The 18,559-nt window shown below is 35.3% G+C and overlaps 1 long non-coding RNA gene across 1 annotated transcript in view; it reads left to right on the top strand.

The window, feature by feature from the left end:
• The first annotated feature begins 465 nt into the window (after positions 1-465).
• Positions 466-18,559, top strand: part of LOC150056904 (uncharacterized) — a 33,048-nt gene continuing 14,954 nt past the window's right edge. The window contains exon 1 of the long non-coding RNA XR_016537017.1: positions 466-637. This is a non-coding gene — a long non-coding RNA (uncharacterized LOC150056904). The remainder of the gene's footprint in view (positions 638-18,559) is intronic.

The raw sequence follows: 18,559 nt of genomic DNA, 5'->3' as shown, positions 1-18,559 counted from the left end.
CAGGGTAAAGCCTTTGCAAATCAAGTCAACCCATGAAATGTGCACAGAAATGTGAATTTCAATCTTTTACACTTTGAAGAGATTTGTTTTGTGAACTCATATTTCCCAGGTTTTGAAGACAAGTTCAGATGTCATGAATGACTGATTGTCAATTCTTCATATCAGGAGACTAAGAAAAATACTCCTGATAGAGTCTTGCTTTTCTTAATTAAAATTGCTAATAACACTTTTTATTCAACTAGATTAAATTATTATTTTGGTTAATTTAAAGTATGACCTGTGAACTTTGCGGCACTCTTGTCATTATCTTATCTCTACAACAATGGAAGTAGACCCGTGTTTAATAATCATACACATGACAGAACTTCAGGAATTATGACATGTGGATTAAAACAAAGTAGCTGCTTTTCACTTGATTTGCTAACGAATACTAAACCGAAGTTGTGTTTAAATATTTAGCTGACACATGAAATGAATATACATGGATGAAGTCACCAGTTGAATAAGAAAAGTACACACAATGGCGTATTCTTTGGTCTTACATTGGGAATAATTATTGCCATTTGAAACAGCACAGATGTACTTGGTGGAGGAGATGGCATTGCTCGAAAAGAAATATACTCATTTCCTGAATTATGTAAGTATAACCCCTCTGTATATCACCTTTAAAATAAAATTTAAATTTGATGAAAAACCCAAATGGAAAAAAGAACAGAAAAGTACCATATGATCTTACCAATTATTGGAATCTAGAAATGTTGACCTTATGGAAGAGTCGAATAATGGCTAGCCTATAAGGCCTGGAGGATAGAGAAAGAAATATTTGCCAAAGCAAACTTTCACTTTGGCAAGAGAAATAAGCTTTGCCAATTTGTTGCATACACATAAATAATTATTTAATTGCTATTGACTCTAATAAATAAAAATGAGCTAAATAACTTTAAATTGGTAAAAGATGAGATGTTTTATGTACACACATCAAGCATGTTAGCTAGGGAGCTAAGTATTTTGCAATGTAATCATATGGAGAAATGTGATATTGAACCCTAGTCATATATAGTATTATTTATCAATTAAAATGAAATTCTTAATTCCTACTAAGCCACTTTTGAAAGACTGCAAAAGAAATATGAATAACAACTTCAAGAAACCTAATCATTGGATTAGAAGGGAGGTACACAGTGAAATAATAATGGAAATAAAATATGTTTTTATAATTGCAATGAAAAATACTATTTTTCCGGAATGTTTTCATATACTGTATTTGTATTCTGTTAGAATGTAGTTATATTCAGGACAAGCACAGTTACGGCAGTCTTGCTACAATTATTTTGAAGTATCTATACAGGTTATATATGAGAATTAGTTTCTTTTGGTGGGTCATTGGGACGTCAGGCTTTAGATGAGGGAGGTTAAGGAGGCCATGACATTCTTATCAGCATAATTGAACTTTTGCCCACTTTTAACTAATGAATTATGAAAGAAAATGGCATTAAGAAAAAAAGAACAGTGCAGTAAAACTGACAATTGATAAATCTTCAACCCTGTAAGTAATGTTGTTATTTCTCTCCTGAAATGAATGTACTCAACCTCTCCACACTCCATCAATAAGGACCTGTACCTTGACCTGGCTTTTCAGTGGACAATGATAGATTTGCACTGCTTCATCGAAACTCTCACCTAACTTCCTTTGTAAAAGACAGCACAGGCTACATCATACTGATATGAGCTAAGGGTGAAATCTATGTTGTTGGCACAGAGCCAAAGAAAATGATTCACGCAGGACCCTGCAACATGACCTCATTGTCTCTGTTCCAATAAACTGAGCTGACAAGTAATTCACCAAAGCACTGACGTCTCCAGAAATGCTGTTAAGATTCTCTGATTCACTTTAAAAAATAGTATTGCACATTTTCAAATAACTTGAGGAAACCCTACTCTAATGATGACCTCGTATCTTTTCTACCCAGAGCTGCCTTTATCTTTCTGTTGTCTCTGCAAGTCAGACAAAACGTTTTCAGTTTTATAAAATACTGATTCCACTGGCTTCAGGGAGATCTCTTCCTGGCTGTAGATTGGTGCTTCTCAGAAGAAGCAAATCTGGTGCTCAGAAGCAGAGGTAACTTTTGAGTCAGATCTTGATGGGTGTGGCTTCAGTTTGGAATTTATGTCTGACTGTCAGAGGTGAACACTTCTGGCTAAGTAATCTGTACTGGAGGACAGTAATAGGATCTAGACTGTTTCTTCTAGAAATCAGGTGGGAGCAAGTAATGTCTGCCATGCATGTAAGAAAACATGTAAATTCATTAGCATTTGCAAATTTTAAGTACACAGATAAGTCACAGTTCAATAGAGCCTTTTAATCAGAATCCTATTACTTGCAAGGAATTATTGAGCATGACTTGAATTTTCACAGAGCAAAACAAGCAAATAAAATGCCACTAGTGGACTAGCTAGGACAGTTTATTCTAATAATCATAATTTGGAGCAGCAGTATGAATTTATATTGCCTATACAAATATAATTTATCCCAATATCATTTATAATAATATCTAAGAATCTACAGATTTCTAGAGTTATGTATAATTTTTCTTCATATATAAGCAGACAACTTTTCACTTTGAATTCTTATTCACTTTCCTTCCCTCCCTCTCTTTTTGTCCCTTTCCTCTTCTTCCTCTTCTCCTCTCCTACCTCCTCTCCTCCTCATCTCTCTCCTCTTCCTTCTCCCCTTCTTCTTCCTCCTCCTCTTCCTTCTCCTCCTTGCCTTTCTCTTCCTCTTCTTCTCTGTCTCTCTTTCACTCAAATTCAGACAGAGTTACATCTTGAGCCCTTTTACAGTTTAAAGGAAATCATGGCTGGGCACAGTGGCTCCTCCCTGTAATCCTAGCTACTAAGAAGGCTGAGATCTGAGGATCGTGGTCAAAGTCAGCCCAGGCACTGAAGACTCAGAGACACTTATCTCAATTGACCTCTAGAAACTGAGAAGTGGTGTTATGGCTCAAGGGTAGAGTGGTAGCCTTGAGCTGAAGAGCTCAGGGACAATGGTCAAACCCAGAGTTCAAGCCCCATGACTGACAAAAAAATACATATATATATATAATATATACATATTGTTTCTGTATTATTATCTCTTCATTTTCCTTTATTTAAATAACTACCATCTGACCTCCAGTATTGACCTCTCTCTCCCTCTGTACCCCTATTTCGTCTGTACTCTTAATTCTGTCTCTCTCATTCTCAACTTATTCTATATTCTAGGAAAGTGATCATTGTAAAATAGAACTGTGCATTTCTTTGTTTAAAACTAGGATCATGTATGCATGCTGCTGCATGCTTACAATTTCTGTTCGTATGGAGCCAAGGCAGGATTGTTAGTTCAAGACCAACCTATGTTACATAGCAAGTTTGAAACTATTCTCAGCAGGACTCTGTCCCAGCACACACACACACACACACACACACACACACACACACACACACACACATAGAATAAAAGTTTGATCTCTATATTAAATGAAAAGTGTATTACTTTGAAGAATCAAAAGGGGATAAAAAATGATGAAAATCAGATATTCAATAAAGACTCCAGGGGCTCTAAAAATTTCTGTAATATTGACTGAAAATAAGGTGTTGAGTTAGATTTTCCTCATTGAAATTCTAGGCAAAATTCTGAATAACCTTATAGTCGAAACATCATTTTCAACTGTGAGTAATGACATTTCAAGTGGTATTAATCAGCTACTCAAAAATGGTGCAAAAAGAAAATACACAAGTACATCAAGTACCCACCAGCTCACACCACTCTATTTGCAATGCAAATCTTTCACTGGGGTAAGAGATGACAGCACAGTTACACAATTTTCTCTTCAACCAATAAAAGCTATAAATTTAAGAAAATATAAGTATTACATGTCTATAAATTATGTGGTTAGACCAAAGCACACAAAGATTTTGCTTCTGCTGTTTCCAATCTCCTATTTTCCTTGCCTGTATTTCTTTCAATATGTGCAAAAATAAGAGATTCTTATGATAAAAAGGAGTTACAGTATCTAATCATCACATATTTTATGTACATGTTACAGAATACAGACATGTGTCATTTTCTCATGTTACCTCAACATGCAATATTAACACTCAAATTATGTTACAATGTCTCAGGAAAATTGAGTAAATATGAAACTTTGGTATTAGAGCATGGTATGTCCTCACGAAGCAATAAAAAATAACCAATATTAAGTGTGAAGAGACCCTACAAATCATCTAGAACCATAACCTTCTTTCATAGGTGAGTAACCTGAGGCTCAAGAGAAAAAATAATATTATACTATGATTTGTTTTTGCCAGTCCTGGGACTGGCAAACATGAGGACTGTCCTTGAACTTTCTCAAGGCTACTAGCATTCTACCACTTGAGCCTCAGTACCACTTTTGGTTTTTTGTTCATGTGATTTGAGGAATTGAACCCAGAGCTTCATGCATTCTAGCCAGGCACTCTACTACTAGGCCACACTCCTGGCCAATTATCATTTTTCATGTGCAGCAACAGGCAAAATTCAGAAATGTGCCTATACCAATGGAATGAAAATCCAACAGGATAAAAATCTATTAAATTCAGAAAATGTAAAGCTTTTAATAGATTTAATGTTATCAAAGTTAACAAGGAATGATATGAGTAATATTAATGAAAATGGAATGCTGGCCAGGTGTGGTGGCTCATAACTGTAATACTGGCTACTCAGGAGGCTGAGATCTGAGGATCGAGGTTTAAAGCCAGCCAGGGGACTAAAAACCTGAGACTCTTATCTCCAATTGACCTCTAGAAAAACGGGAAGTGGGGCTGAGGCTCAAGGGGTAGGTCAGTAGTCTTGAGCTGAAGAATTCAGGGACAGAACCTAGACCCAGAGTTCAAGCCCCATAACCCACAAAAAAAATATAAAATGGAAATGAAAATGTTCTGACATGTATGTGCATATGTGTGTATATGTGTGGGTTTATGTAGAAAAAACTTGATAGAATGGTTGTCAATCATAGTTATGGACAATATTCCAAATAAGTTAGGAATAAATGTGCATATATGTCATAAAAATTTTACCCTACAAAACTTGGTGATCATTTAAGCTGAAAGAGGTAATGATTGATTATACCATTTAGATAAGAAAGCAAAGATATTGTAATATAGGAGTCATCCAGTTAGCTCTAAAATTTACCATTGAAAATAAAACATTGAGAAAGAACTTGCAGAAGTAAATCAGTTTGTTTCACGATTAACAATCCCACATTATTTGTTTAGGAACATACAGAAAATGATCTATAAAGCAGTGATCTACATATTTATACCTCATCAAACAAAAGTGTTATTTTTAGAGTATTGGTGCTTGTTAGTATATTCTGGCCATGGAATTTAATCTTAAATATCATGAAGAACACTATATTTAATTATTACTTCATCCATGAGAAATATTAATTATTCTGTCTGTACTCTCAACTTCTAAAAGCAAATATAGCCACTGGATGTCCACAACAACTCCACTAAATTTGCATTAGCATTAATGAAAGTTTGGTCTGTCTCAGTGCATTAGGCTCATCTACTTGGAGTTATAGTTCATTTTTAATTGTTTTTCTGTTTTACAAATAGTAGAGGAGACATGTCTCTAAAATTTTCCCTTACACTTATAGTACCTTTTGCTTTTCATACTAATTCATATTTTAATTCCTTCTTATTTCTTATCTAGCATTTATTTTTCCTATCCTTTGTTCTTAGGGTGGTATGCTTGCAAAGACAGAAAGTTCTATTATAATTTTACAGAATGAAAAGGTCTGCACTCTCACGTGTCTGCTTAATTTTTGATATTATGCTAGATATAGGGACACATATTCAGCTTTAGGAATTGTTCGATCTGCTTTATCTGTACAAGTAGTATCCTCCTACTGCCTGACTTCTTGTACTACAAATATTGTCATTTAATAAATACCCTCTTCATATGGCAAGCTCCATTATCTGAGATGTTATCTAGCCGGTCTAGGTCAGAATTTTCTCTCCTTGCTAAGTTCTTTCTTTGTAGGCTACTGTCTAGAGCATGAGCCACAGGTTAGTAGGACCATTCTTTTTGTTTGTTTGTTTTGTTTTGTACAGAGATGTTCTATACATTGGGTAATGAGTGCATTTTTTGAACGGTATCACAACTTCTCTCACTTCCTGTCAGTTATTTCCTTCCTGAAACTTCTCTTCCTCAAGGTATGCAGTTTATTTTTGGCATAGTGTCTAGTGAGTATCACTGCTGCATTTCTACACTATTTCTCTACCATTTTTGTGTTTTGCTTTTCCTTCCCAAAACAGATAAACTTACATACAAGGCAAAAGGTGCAGAAATTAGAATTCAGCTGTGAATCCATCTGGCCCTGGGCTTTTCTTAGGTGGAAGTTCTCTTATTGCCATTTCTATTTCAGAGCATGAAATAGGCCTGTTGAGTTGGGTTAGCTCTTCTTGGTTCAGGGTGGGTATGTTAATATTGGCTAGGAATTCATCCATTTCATCTAGATTCTCAAATTTGTTGGCATAAAGGTTTGAGAAGTATTCCTTCATGACATTCTGGATCTTGGTAATTTCTGTCGTGATATTACCATTTTCATCTGCGATTTTGTTTATTTTTGTATGCTCTCTTCTTTTTTTGGTAAGATTTCCTAAGGGTTTGTCAATTTTGTTAATTCTTTCAAAGAACCAACTCCTTGTTTTGTTGAGTCTTTCTATAGTTTTTTTGGATTCCAAATCATTTAATTCTGCTTTGATTTTAATAATTTGCTTTCTTCTACTGGGATTAGGGTTGGTTTGTTGCTCTTTTTCCAGGAGCTTAAGGTGAGACATTAATTTGTTGGTTTGCAATTTTTCCAACTTGTTGTTGTAGGCACTCAGCGCTATAAATTTTCCTCTGAGTACAGCCTTTGCTGTTTCCCAAAGGAGTTGGTATTTTGTGTGCTCCTTATTGTTAAATTTCATAAATTGTTGGATTTCTGTTCTGATCCCTTCGATGACCCATTGGTGATTCAACAATGTGTTGTTCAGTCTCCATGAGTTACAGGGTTTTTGTTGGTGGAGATGTGTGTTCAGTTCCAATTTGATGCCTTTGTGGTCTGAGAGCATGCAGGGAATAATGTCAGTGTTTCTGAATCTGAAGTAAGCCAGACTCAAAGGAACTTAGGCTCAATGGTTTCCCTCATTTGTCATAATCAGTAGAAACCTTGGGCTCTACTAGCAGAGATCTACAATAGAGCAAAACCTTGATACATAAGGCCATATAGTATGAAGCTAATTGAAATGACCTCCAGGATATTGAAACAAAAGCCATGTAATGAATGATTATTGTCCTTAATGTACTATGTTATCTCTCATCTCCTTTGCTGTCCCTTGGATATCTCATATTGTTATAGTATCTCACTTTGTTATCTGATATATTGAATTTATTTGTCTTTGGTTATTTGAAATTTGATAGGGAATTGGGAAACCAAGATGGGGGGGGAGGTGGGGGGGAGGGTAATGGGTACCAAGACATGTGAAAGGGTATCAATGTATGTGAATTAATGCACCTTCTATCTGGCAAATATCATGTAACCTTTTTATTAATTACAAGAAAAAAAGGTGCAGAAATTAAAAAAGCTGCAACAAAGGAGAAAAAAATAAAAACAAAAAGCAAAGTAACAACCTCTTGTTTCCATTTCTTGAAGCACATTTCAATATAATCTTTTCTTTCTTTTTGTCAGTCATGAGGCTTGAACTCTGGGCCTGAGTGCTGTCCGCGAGCTCTTCAGCTCAAGGCTAGTGCTCCATCACTTTAGCCACAGTGATAATTCTAGTTTTCTGGAGGTTAATTGGAGATAAGAGTCTCATAGACCTTCATGGCCAGTCTGACTTTGAATAGTGATTCTCAGGTCTCAGTCTCCTGAATAGTTAAACTTACAGACGTGACTCACTGGTCCCCAGCTAAGCATCATTTTTATATGCACATAGCTATTGAGCCTTTATGATCCCCTCCTAAGCATAACCTCCTTTGAACCACTGATTTTTATTCCCTATGAGAAGAGGATTACAAAATATAGAAGTTAATCTCTTATGAATCATGGTGGGATAGTTGTGTATTGAATTGATTTCCCAAACAATGTATATAATAAGGTAATTGATTTCCTACCAGAAAGTGTTAGTATCATGCAGTAAATCAGTTAACCTTATCATTTACTGAAGGGATTGAACATGGAAATATTTCAGTTTTTGTCACTTGGGGGCATATTTGAAAGTCATTTGTTAGTTGAAACTTACGATGGAGTTTCAGGCATTCAAACTAAAGATGCATCTTTAAGGGTTGTCAAGACAACTGTGAATATTTGCATCTGACATAACAGAGATAATTAGTCTATGTAACCATAGAGAATGTTGTGGATATTGGATAAAAGATGTAACTTAGGAATATCAGAAGAAAAAAGCAAGGAAAAACCCTGAAGAGAAATAGGAAGGCATTTTTTAAAAGTTAAAAGTTATACTTTTCCTGGGTGTCTTGCCCATGATCAAATCTTCGGTAGGAGTTTTCAACTTCTTCTGTTTTCCTTATTATCATTTGTCTATTATGTAGCAATGATTTCTATCAGCTGAACTTCCAAGTAATGCCCAAGGGTTTCTTATACTGACTAAAACCAAAATTTTCATTTGCCTCTATTCTCACAGTCACTACCTATGAAATGAAGCTCATCTTCTCATTTACACTTTATGTCTACAATTGGAGCCATTTTCTATTTCTTTTGATAGTAAGGTACTACAGCTTGAACACAGGTCTTGGTGCCCTCTTGAGTTGCTTGTTCAATTTCTACTGTATTATTTGAGCTCCTGCTTTACTTTCTCTTAATAATGTTGGAGATGGATTCCAGCAGACTTTTCTGCCCATGGTGGCTTTGAACTACCATCCTCCAGATCTCAGCCTCCTTAGTATTTCAGTTTACTGGTATGAAACACTGGTACCAGTGTTTTTTGTTGCTATTTTTGTAATTTTTTTTCATTTTTGAGCATAGTTTACTTTCCTACATAAGTATTTATAAATTGTCCCTAACCTTTTACTAGGTTTTCAAATTCTTGAGAACCAAGACAAAAACTTTTGTTGTTGTTTGTTTGCTTTGCTAGTTATCAGTACTAAGAAATACTTAAATATTGCATTTACAAGAGTATCAACTCTTCTGCCTAAACTGCCCCTTGTGTGCCTACCTTTCTTTGTTAGTTCTCTGACTCCAAGCAGGACAAACATTTGAAGTATTTTATGCCTTTTCTGGTAATAGTTTGATTAGAAAAAAAAGGAAAAAGCTCATTGTACTTTGAGAGAGGTGATATTTTGTTGCCTAACATACATTAAGTTGTCAAAAGATTTGACAAAAAAGTAAAAACTTGCTATGATCCCTTGAAGTCTAGAGTGTTATATATTACTAAAGTTTATCATCAAAACTCTTCTTTCTGACATAAACACAAAGTTCCTGATAAAATCTAATGAAAAAATGATTAGCATGATGAAGAACCTCATATTTCTATCATGTGCATAATCAACAATTGAAATTATGTTAATTTAAAATGAATGGCTAAACATTTCAAAGGTTTTGTTTAGAGAACAATCTATGATAAGGGCATTAATACATTTTTATATAACCTCATTGATTTCTTTTTATTTAAAAAAATTACAGATAAAACATTCTCCCAACAGTGGCTTCAAGAAGTTGATAATTAATTGTATTGGTAATAATTTGTATGAGTATGTGTCTGTGTGTCTCCATGTGTTAGAGAGGAACAGAGACAGAGAAACAGAACGAGAAAGACAGAGAAACAGAGACACAAAGAAACAGAGAGACAGAGAGGAAAATAGAGGAGGAACAGAGAAACAGCAAGACAAATGACTGAGGCAGAGTATAAGAGGTCAATAGAGTGGAACCATGAGGAGTTAGTAAACAACACTATCTTGCTATATAAACTCCTACAACAAACAGGCTCTTTGTTGTTTCATTTATATTTTCTCCTATTAGCCTGTGGTGTGTGGTGTCAAATTATGTGCTTTCAAGAGACTATCACTATGGTCTTTAATGGATTCTTCCTATTGTTTCTACTGTTGATTTTCTAATCAGTTAAGATTTTCTATTGAACTGTCTCCTAAATTTGGTCTATAAAGGATGAAATGCAAAAGTGGTAAAAAAAAACTGATTTATGTATGCATAGCCTTGTTCTATTTCTCTCTTAAATCCATTCTTTCTTTTTCTTTCTCCTGTTTTCTAATCTTTGGCTGAATTTTCCCCACCATCAGGTACATAAGTGATATTTCTTTTCATTTCAGACAATCCCCAAAGTAAACTCCAGAGTGTTTACAAACCATACATCAAAAATTTTCCAGGGAATTTATCTAGTACTATTTCATCACTGTATCCCTAGGGACTCCGTATGACGATCAACACTACCTTTAGACCCATGGCCTAAATAACCAATCTTGTAAGAGCCATAAAGCATTCGAGTGAATGTAGTGCCTGCCTCCCAAATTGAAAGTTAGCTGCATATCTTGGCTTCCCAGCCAAGATCCTTTCCCTGCTTTAGTATGTATATTTTCACATATATCTTGGCACAATCTCTCTATCCTAGAAACTGTGAAGTTCTTGTCAGTCTCTTCCTGGGTAGATTAGAGTTTCTAGTTGGCAGTCAGTGTTCAAGTGTTTTAAAGTTCACTACCTCACATCTTGATATATTTTAATTATAAATTGCATTTATAAAGAAAAATAGTTTCATTTTTATGAGGAAAGATATAAGGTCTGACCTTGTGCTGGAAAAGATAGAAGAAAAGCATTATTTGGAATATAAATAATTTTTATGGACAAAAAGAATTTTTATCCAGAAAAAAATTAAGTTGTAAAATGTTTTCTAGATACTCTCACAACTCAAGTCCGAGGTTTATTTTTGTTTGTAAGTCGCGAGTTCTATTTGTGTTCTTAACTAATAAAAATAGTTTGAGTTGCCATATGTTTACTTTTCAGCAGTCAGAGGAACATCACAGACAGAGGTGACCCTGAGCTGTAAGGATAGAGGATCTGGGCTTCCTTCTCACTTCCTCTGTAATAAAATCCCCAAGATACCCTTCCTGATGACAGTTAGATAACCTTTCTTCCTTCCTAAGACCTTGGAATGCATCAAAGAATCTACTCATGGGAATTTGGCTAAAAGGAGAAAGAAAAGTCTTCCTTTTGTTTTCCTTTCTTTTCTATTTTTGAGATTACCTTGCTCATGTTGTGTGTCCTTTCATTTTCTGCCTCTGTCCTATATTTGATACAGACCTTGAACCACAGGGAGTCAGTACAATGGACTTAGTGGCTTTAAATTCCTGGTGATAAATTGTGCCATTTTATGAATTCAACACAGAAGAACAAAAAAAAAAACCTCTTTATTTTAAAGAGAAAATGGATCCAATCTTATTGCTGTATAGACTTGATGGTGACAGAATGCTTAAAGCATTTAATGTGGGGAAAGAGGGTTCATTTTTTTAAATGCCCTGGTGTCTAGGAGTTCAAGTAAGTGGTACCGGTCTTTGGTGATTCAGAGAAAGTACCAGTATTTGTCCTGTCTTTCACATGCATTCCTGACTTACTGCTATTTGTGAAAATAGAATCCCAAGGATAGATGAATAAAGGTACAGCTGGAATGTTTAAAGAAAGGGTTCCAACTAAATTGAGTTTAAGAAATGTTGCAAATGTAAATATCCATGCTGAGTGATTTGGTATCAATTCATGTTTATGAAAGATATAACATGTGAAATTCAGTACTTTCTTCCTACCTATGTTGTTTACATTTTCATATCAGCCAAATCATGACAAGAGTTTACACACACACATACACATACACTCATATATATGTAGTGAGAGATAATTTAGAGCTAATATTCATCTGTATTATATACATAGATATTAATCACATAGTGCTTATATGAATCAAACTTATTAATACTTAATTTGCAAATCTCCCTACCAGGAAATAAAGCTTGTCCTCATCACTTTTTCTAGGACTAAATGTCTGGTTGAGTATATGAAAGTTTCTTCCTTGTCCTACAGTGGTGAGACTGTAGCCAGACGCACAAGACTATCACCTCTGAGATGTGCTTTCCAGGCTATTGCGAAGGCTGCCGTTAGGGGTCAGTTTTCATGATATAAAGTCCCAAAGGTTTGCCAATAATGACTACATCCAGGACGGAGGGATGTAAGTTGTCCACTCTTTAAATTAACTTGGAAAAGATCATTAATGTAAGCTGAGAATTCCAAGTGCAGACACTGTAAGTAGTTATTTTAGTTTAAAAAAAAAAAGGAGGAGGAAAGTGGGAAGAGTTTGTTCCAGAGTTGAGGACTGAAATAGAAGAGGAAGTCTGTGGGCTGTGGGTAGAAAGATTAGTAAATTCCTCTGCATGACTATTGCCCCAAAAATTGCTGGGCCAGCTGGCATCCTTCCTAGAGAAACAGACTTCCAGGGTGGGAGTGTCAAACATTGTAGCAGTTACATGATTAACCTGATGCAATCTAATAGTAGTTTGTGCCAGATTCTTCAAATACAGTTATTATTTTTGAACTTATCATTGATTTTTCTTTTATTTAATGAAAACTGGGAGGGAAAAACCTTTATCACATTGTCAGAAGCTTGTAACAATCAGGATGAAGACCACATTGGCAGATGAGTGAATTCATTTATTCCATCACTCAACAGATATATGTGGAGTCCTTAAATATATGAGGCATTTTGCTAGGCTCTAAGAAACCAAGGATACATTTTGTTGTCTGGTACATCTCCTTAGAGCTTGGTTCAGCAGGTATGCTTTTATACATACTGAACCAGTGAGTTGCTAGTGAAGGAAAGAGTGATAAATAGAAAGGACAATTTAGGTTATATCTGGAAATGGCCTAGCTGCAGTTGGCAGAAACCTAGTGGCATGCAATTCTTATTTAAGCCCATGCATATTGGGAATCTGGGGCATACATAAATAAAGAACTCACCTGATACATTTCAAAAACCTGCCTTCTGAAGTATTTAATTAACAACCTATGAAAAATATACTCTTGAGACCAGTGTGGATAATAGATGTCACCTTTGTTCTATAAAAAATGCTTAGGTACTAGTAAAACTTAATTTTTAAATGAACAGTCAGCATTTGTTGCAAGCTGTCTCTCTAAAAGTTCTACCTATCTTGGTTTGACACAAATAATGAAAAAGGGCAACATTTACCCTCAGTGCTATGCTGAGAAGTTTTATTTATCATTGTGCTTTAAGGTGTAGTGCAGTCTCCAGAGATGGAGATTGACAGGGCAGATGGTCTTTATTGTTCCTAAAGGTCTCTTTAGGAAATGACACACTAATTCTCTAGTACTTTCATCTATCTGCCCTCCCCATGCAATTAAAACTGGTGACATATTTTTATGGTCACTAAATGAGCATAAATTAGCATTAATTAGGGGTATTGTGAGGTAATTCCTTAATCACGAAGGGACATGCAAAAGGGAGGAGCATAAGGATTACTAACAAAGTTCTCAAAATCACCTCTAATGCTTCTTGTAGCAGAGCAGTTATACTTCTATCTGCATAGAGTAGATTTTGCAGGAAAATGAAATAAGACTGAATTTTATTATTGGCCTTCTGTTTGAAAACATTCATATTCTGTTCCCTACCTCATCCTCAGGACTGAGACACATTCAGCTTTGGTAAAGAACAAAGACTCTTTGGATTAATTAATTTGTTACATAATCAATAGGAAACATGCCTTCTAGGCTTGCATTCCAGGGTCCAATGTCTCAGGATTCTTATCCTGATCATAATGGCTTCAATAAACCATTAGGTGCAAACCACAAGGAGACAGTTTAAAAAGGTTTTGCAATTAGACAAGAAGCTAGCTGTCACCCTTAAGAAAGCTCACTCCTCCTAATATCCATGCAATCAATTTAAATTGCTGCTCTCTGATGCCCAAAATTATTTCTACCTTTTGGCATTCTTGTGGTCTCAGGAACAAAAATGGGACACATCTCTTAAAGCCTCATGTCTACCTTGTTATAGACACATGGGAAGTAACATTAAATCAGATGTTTGTATTCCCATGCATGAGAAACTTTAGAACAAAGAGACTGGTAGAAGGCAAGGTCCGGCTGTATGTAACCCTGCAACATTCCACCAGCTACCTGCTCACTCTGTGACTTAGATAACACAAGGGTTAAACAGAAATATCAAATTCTGTCATAATAGTCACTCAAGCCATTTCTGAATACAATACTGTATTGTTAATAAATGTTTAATAAGCACACAGTTAATGAATGTTTATTTTGCCATTATTAGATACCACGCATGGCTTTTGATACCCTAACTAGAGCAATTAGGGCCAGGAAGTTGGTAATGTGCATAGGCGATCTGAGAGGTTAGTACAACAGATGTGCTCAGAATAGACCAAGAAATCATACCCCACTTCTATCTTCCATTCATGATTCTTCTCAAATTTCCCCCTTTAGCAGAAAGATCAGTGCTCTGCAGCATTTAATGCTATTTTCTCAAAATGTTTCCTTTCAAGGCTATGTATGTTGTATAAGTATAGCACCCGGGATTTAGACATAGGAGGGCTGATAAAATGTGATCAGTGCAGCTGCCCAAGACTCCCTCCCCAAATATAGTCTTACTTGTTCTTCATGGATTATTTTTTTTCACTCCAGTGAGTAGAAGAGAGGTTAAATACTTTTTCTTGGCTGCAATCTTCTTGAGTTTGAATAATAAGCAAATCCTTTTAATCAGTGAGTTGGAAATATTTAAGTGTGCTCTCTTCCTTCATTATCCCTGATCTTCTATCTTTTTTTTTTTTTTGCCAATCCTAGGGCTTCAACTCAGGGCCTGGGCATTATCCTTGGGCTTTCTCAAGGCTAGAACTCCACCACTTGAGCCATAGCACTACTTCCAGCTTTTTCTGTGTATGTGGTACGGAGGAATCAAACCCAGGGCTTTGTGCACGCTAGGCAAGCACTCTTACCACTAGGCCACGTTCTCGTCCCCTGTCAAAAATATTTTTGTGGCTGGGAGCGTGGCCTAGTAGTGCAGTGCTTGCCTAGCATGCTTGAAGACCTAGGTTTGATTCCTCAGTATCACATACAAAGAAAAAGACAAAAGCATTGCTGTGGCTCAAGTGGTAGAGCACTAACCCTAACAAAGCTCAAGGACAGTGCTCAGTCCCGAGTTGAAGCCTCAGAACTGTCAAAAAATATTTTTTGCATTGCATAGTAGTCTTCTGTAAATCCTAAATGTTGATTTAAAGCTTTGTCCCCTCAAAAAAGAAGAGCTCTGGTATATTGTATATATTTTATTTGTTTATTTTAAATAAGGAAGGAAAGGGAAAAAACAAGATGACTGGGAGGGAGTGAGGGGAGGGAAAGTGGGACAAAAACATGAGAAGGGGTATCAAGATTCAAGAAGTAATGTACCCACTACCTAACTGTAACCCTCTATATGTTACCCTGACAATAAGATACAATTAATAAAAAGAATAAAAAGAAAGAAGAGCTTGTATGTAAAAGAAGTCTCAGTGCTTTTGAAATGTTTTCATGATATCCATTTTAAAAAAAACAGGTTTTGTGGTGCTCTTCTAACTCTTTGACATGGTATTCATTCTGAGAACCTTTATGCCCTTTATGCCTGGTCTGTACCTTGTCAACAAGGAGCAGTGGTGCTGATTTCTGCTGCTGAATATTTCATATTAAAATTCACAATATTTAATATTTTTAGGGAAAAATTGGCACAACATCTCTATGGTACATCTGCTGGGTATGGCTGTCAGTTATTATAATAGAGTTTCTAACAAATGACACGCCAAAGCCTTGACTTTCAAAGCCCTTATGCAGAATGTCAATCATTTGTGCTCTGCCTGTTCAAATGAGCCTCCTTCCAAGGGCACCTTTCAGGTATATGTGCCCCGACTTTTCATCAAATAATCTTTCTGTCCTCATTTTATCCTGTGGAAAATCTCCCCTGTCATAAAAATTAGAAAGGACAAAAATGACCAGTTTTTGAGTAATGATAAAGTATTTTTAACTGTTATGTTCAGTATTCTTTCCTAGGTATTTAGAGTATAGTTATATGCGTGTCATGTCATCTTTTTCTTACCATACCTTCCCACATGTACTTCTTTATAAATATTCTATAAATGTCAGGTAATTGTTAGTCTATGCTTTAAGTTTGTGTCTGCTACTACCATTCTATACTAAAACGTGATATGAAGTTGAGAGATCTGCCTTTTTTATTAGAGTATTGTATTTATAGAAAAATCCAAATGGGTTTCATTGTGACATTTCTACATGTGCATTGATCAAACTCATACCTTCTATTCCCCTTTATTATCCATTCTACCTAACTTTTGCTTTTGATGTTAAAATGGAAGTCCACATGAAGAAACAATGAGAAGTTCTGAGAGAGACTTCATACTTAGCAACACTGAAATGCTGTTTGCTTTCCCAGGATTCTGAATCAAACCAGATCATTAGTTCTCATAATTATTGACAGTCCATATTACAAGGTGTTATTGGAGTTAGTTAGAAAACCTGGACATTGGAGCAAGATATGATAATGCTTTCCTAAAAATTTCAGGGAGTAGGCAGGAAGATCAAAGGTTTGAGCAGTCCAGACAAAACAGGCAGCAAGACTATAGCTTGAAAAAAAAAAAAAAACACATGCCCAAGAGGTAGAAGTATAACTTTTGCCAGAGAAATTGCCTAGTATTCAGAACTCCCTGAGCTTAACCCTTAATATTATATAAAAGAAAATCGGGATTTGGGATAAGTAGATGTTAATTTTAGAACATTATTTCTGGATAGCAATCAATTGCTTCTATAAATATGGGAAGAATATTCAAACAAGCAAGCTAACAAACATCATCTTATTCCATATGCCTTTTCTATTCATTGATTCACATGGAATGTTCTTCATTTCAAGTAATTTGAAATAATTTATATAAAATCTTTGAGTCCTTCACATAAAATAATTTTGAAATCAACACTCAATCACATTTCCCTTTCTTTTCTCTCTTTCCCTCTGTCTCTCCCCCATCAAATGATTCAGTGCTTATTATCTCTTCTGTGCTAGACATGCAGAGTGTCTTTGCTCTATTTCTTTCTTAGAAGAGATGTATATTTCAAAAGAAATTATGTCAAATCTATAACATTGTTGTTAATATATTTTGTACTCTTTTTTCCTTTCTGGATGTGACTTGAAATGGTTTAGGACAATTCTGACACAAAAATAAAATAGTCTACCCAGTAACAGAAAGGTAAGTCACTCCCTGCAAACGTAACATCCCATCTTATTGTCTGCAAGAGTTACACATATGGGCTCCAAGAACTCTATATTGACTGCTCCATCTATTTCATTTAGTTTGCTCACTAGGTAGTGAACATGTTGGGTCTGAATTATCTTTCATGCTGCCTGGCTCTCAATAGAGGCTGAATCATAACCAAAAAGAAGAAACTGGAACAAGCTACTCAATGTACTCAATGATTACCAGATATAACCTTTGAAAAATTTGTTTGTATTCCTGAATTCTGCATTTCTCTTACATCAAAATAATAGGGGTTTTTGTTTTGTTTTGTTTTTGCTTTTTGTTTTCAAGAAACCATTCTTTGCTTATAAGTGTTAAGAAAACCTTGAACCAAGAGACTTGGGCCAAACTATGTATACTCATGAGGTTTAAATACAACAGGAAGATACTTTGGGCCTTGTTATCTCAAGGATCCTTATGAAGCTCAGGTAGCATTCTTTTCACCAATGTTTATTCTTTCTTCTGTTGGAAGACAAGTCACTATCTCCTTGACAAGCGCCAACTTTGCTTTCAGTATCGTTTTCTTTTCTTTTTTTTTTCTTAAAAAAAATGCTGTTTAGAGATATTTCTGAGAGCATGGAAGTACAAGTGAGAAGAAAAGGAAATAGAAAAGAATTGGGCAGGTTTTGCCAGAATCTGACAACTTGAACTTTATGAAAAATTAACACTAGAAAAGAAATAGCCATTGACACTGGCTTATGGTATGGAAAATTTTCCTTTCTTTCTCAAAATTCTTCTCTAGAAATGACTATAGAATTCACTTATTTTAAGTAAAAGATCATTCAATCACACAAATCAACGAACATTGACTGTGCTTTGATTTTATAATAGTAAACCAAGCTCTAATAAAGAAATTAGAGCTTAACAGTGATTTTTGGTCTGAGTGTGCAAGGAGTTATAAAATTAGCTGTTGTACAGTAATGATCCAGATCTGATACTTAGTTCATCAGATGCGAATGCTAGTCTCTTAATATATGCTTTCTTGATTAAGTATTGACTTTTAAATTTTCACTAAAACCATTTCTCAGCTGTTTTTTAATGGTGTCTAAAATGAATCCCAGTAGTATCTTCCGCTTGTTTACAAGATTATAGAATGGTGACAATTGGTTAACCACAAGAGCCTCATAGAGATGGCTTTTTCTCATAAGCATTAAGATAGTAAGAATTTGTTCTTACACAGTC

This window comes from Megascapheus bottae, chromosome 11, assembly GCF_031878675.1.
Source record: "Megascapheus bottae isolate mThoBot1 chromosome 11, mThoBot2.hap1, whole genome shotgun sequence".
Lineage (NCBI taxonomy): Eukaryota > Metazoa > Chordata > Mammalia > Rodentia > Geomyidae > Megascapheus > Megascapheus bottae.
Note: the sequence above shows the minus strand (reverse complement) of the source record. Positions and strands in the feature narration are given on the sequence as shown.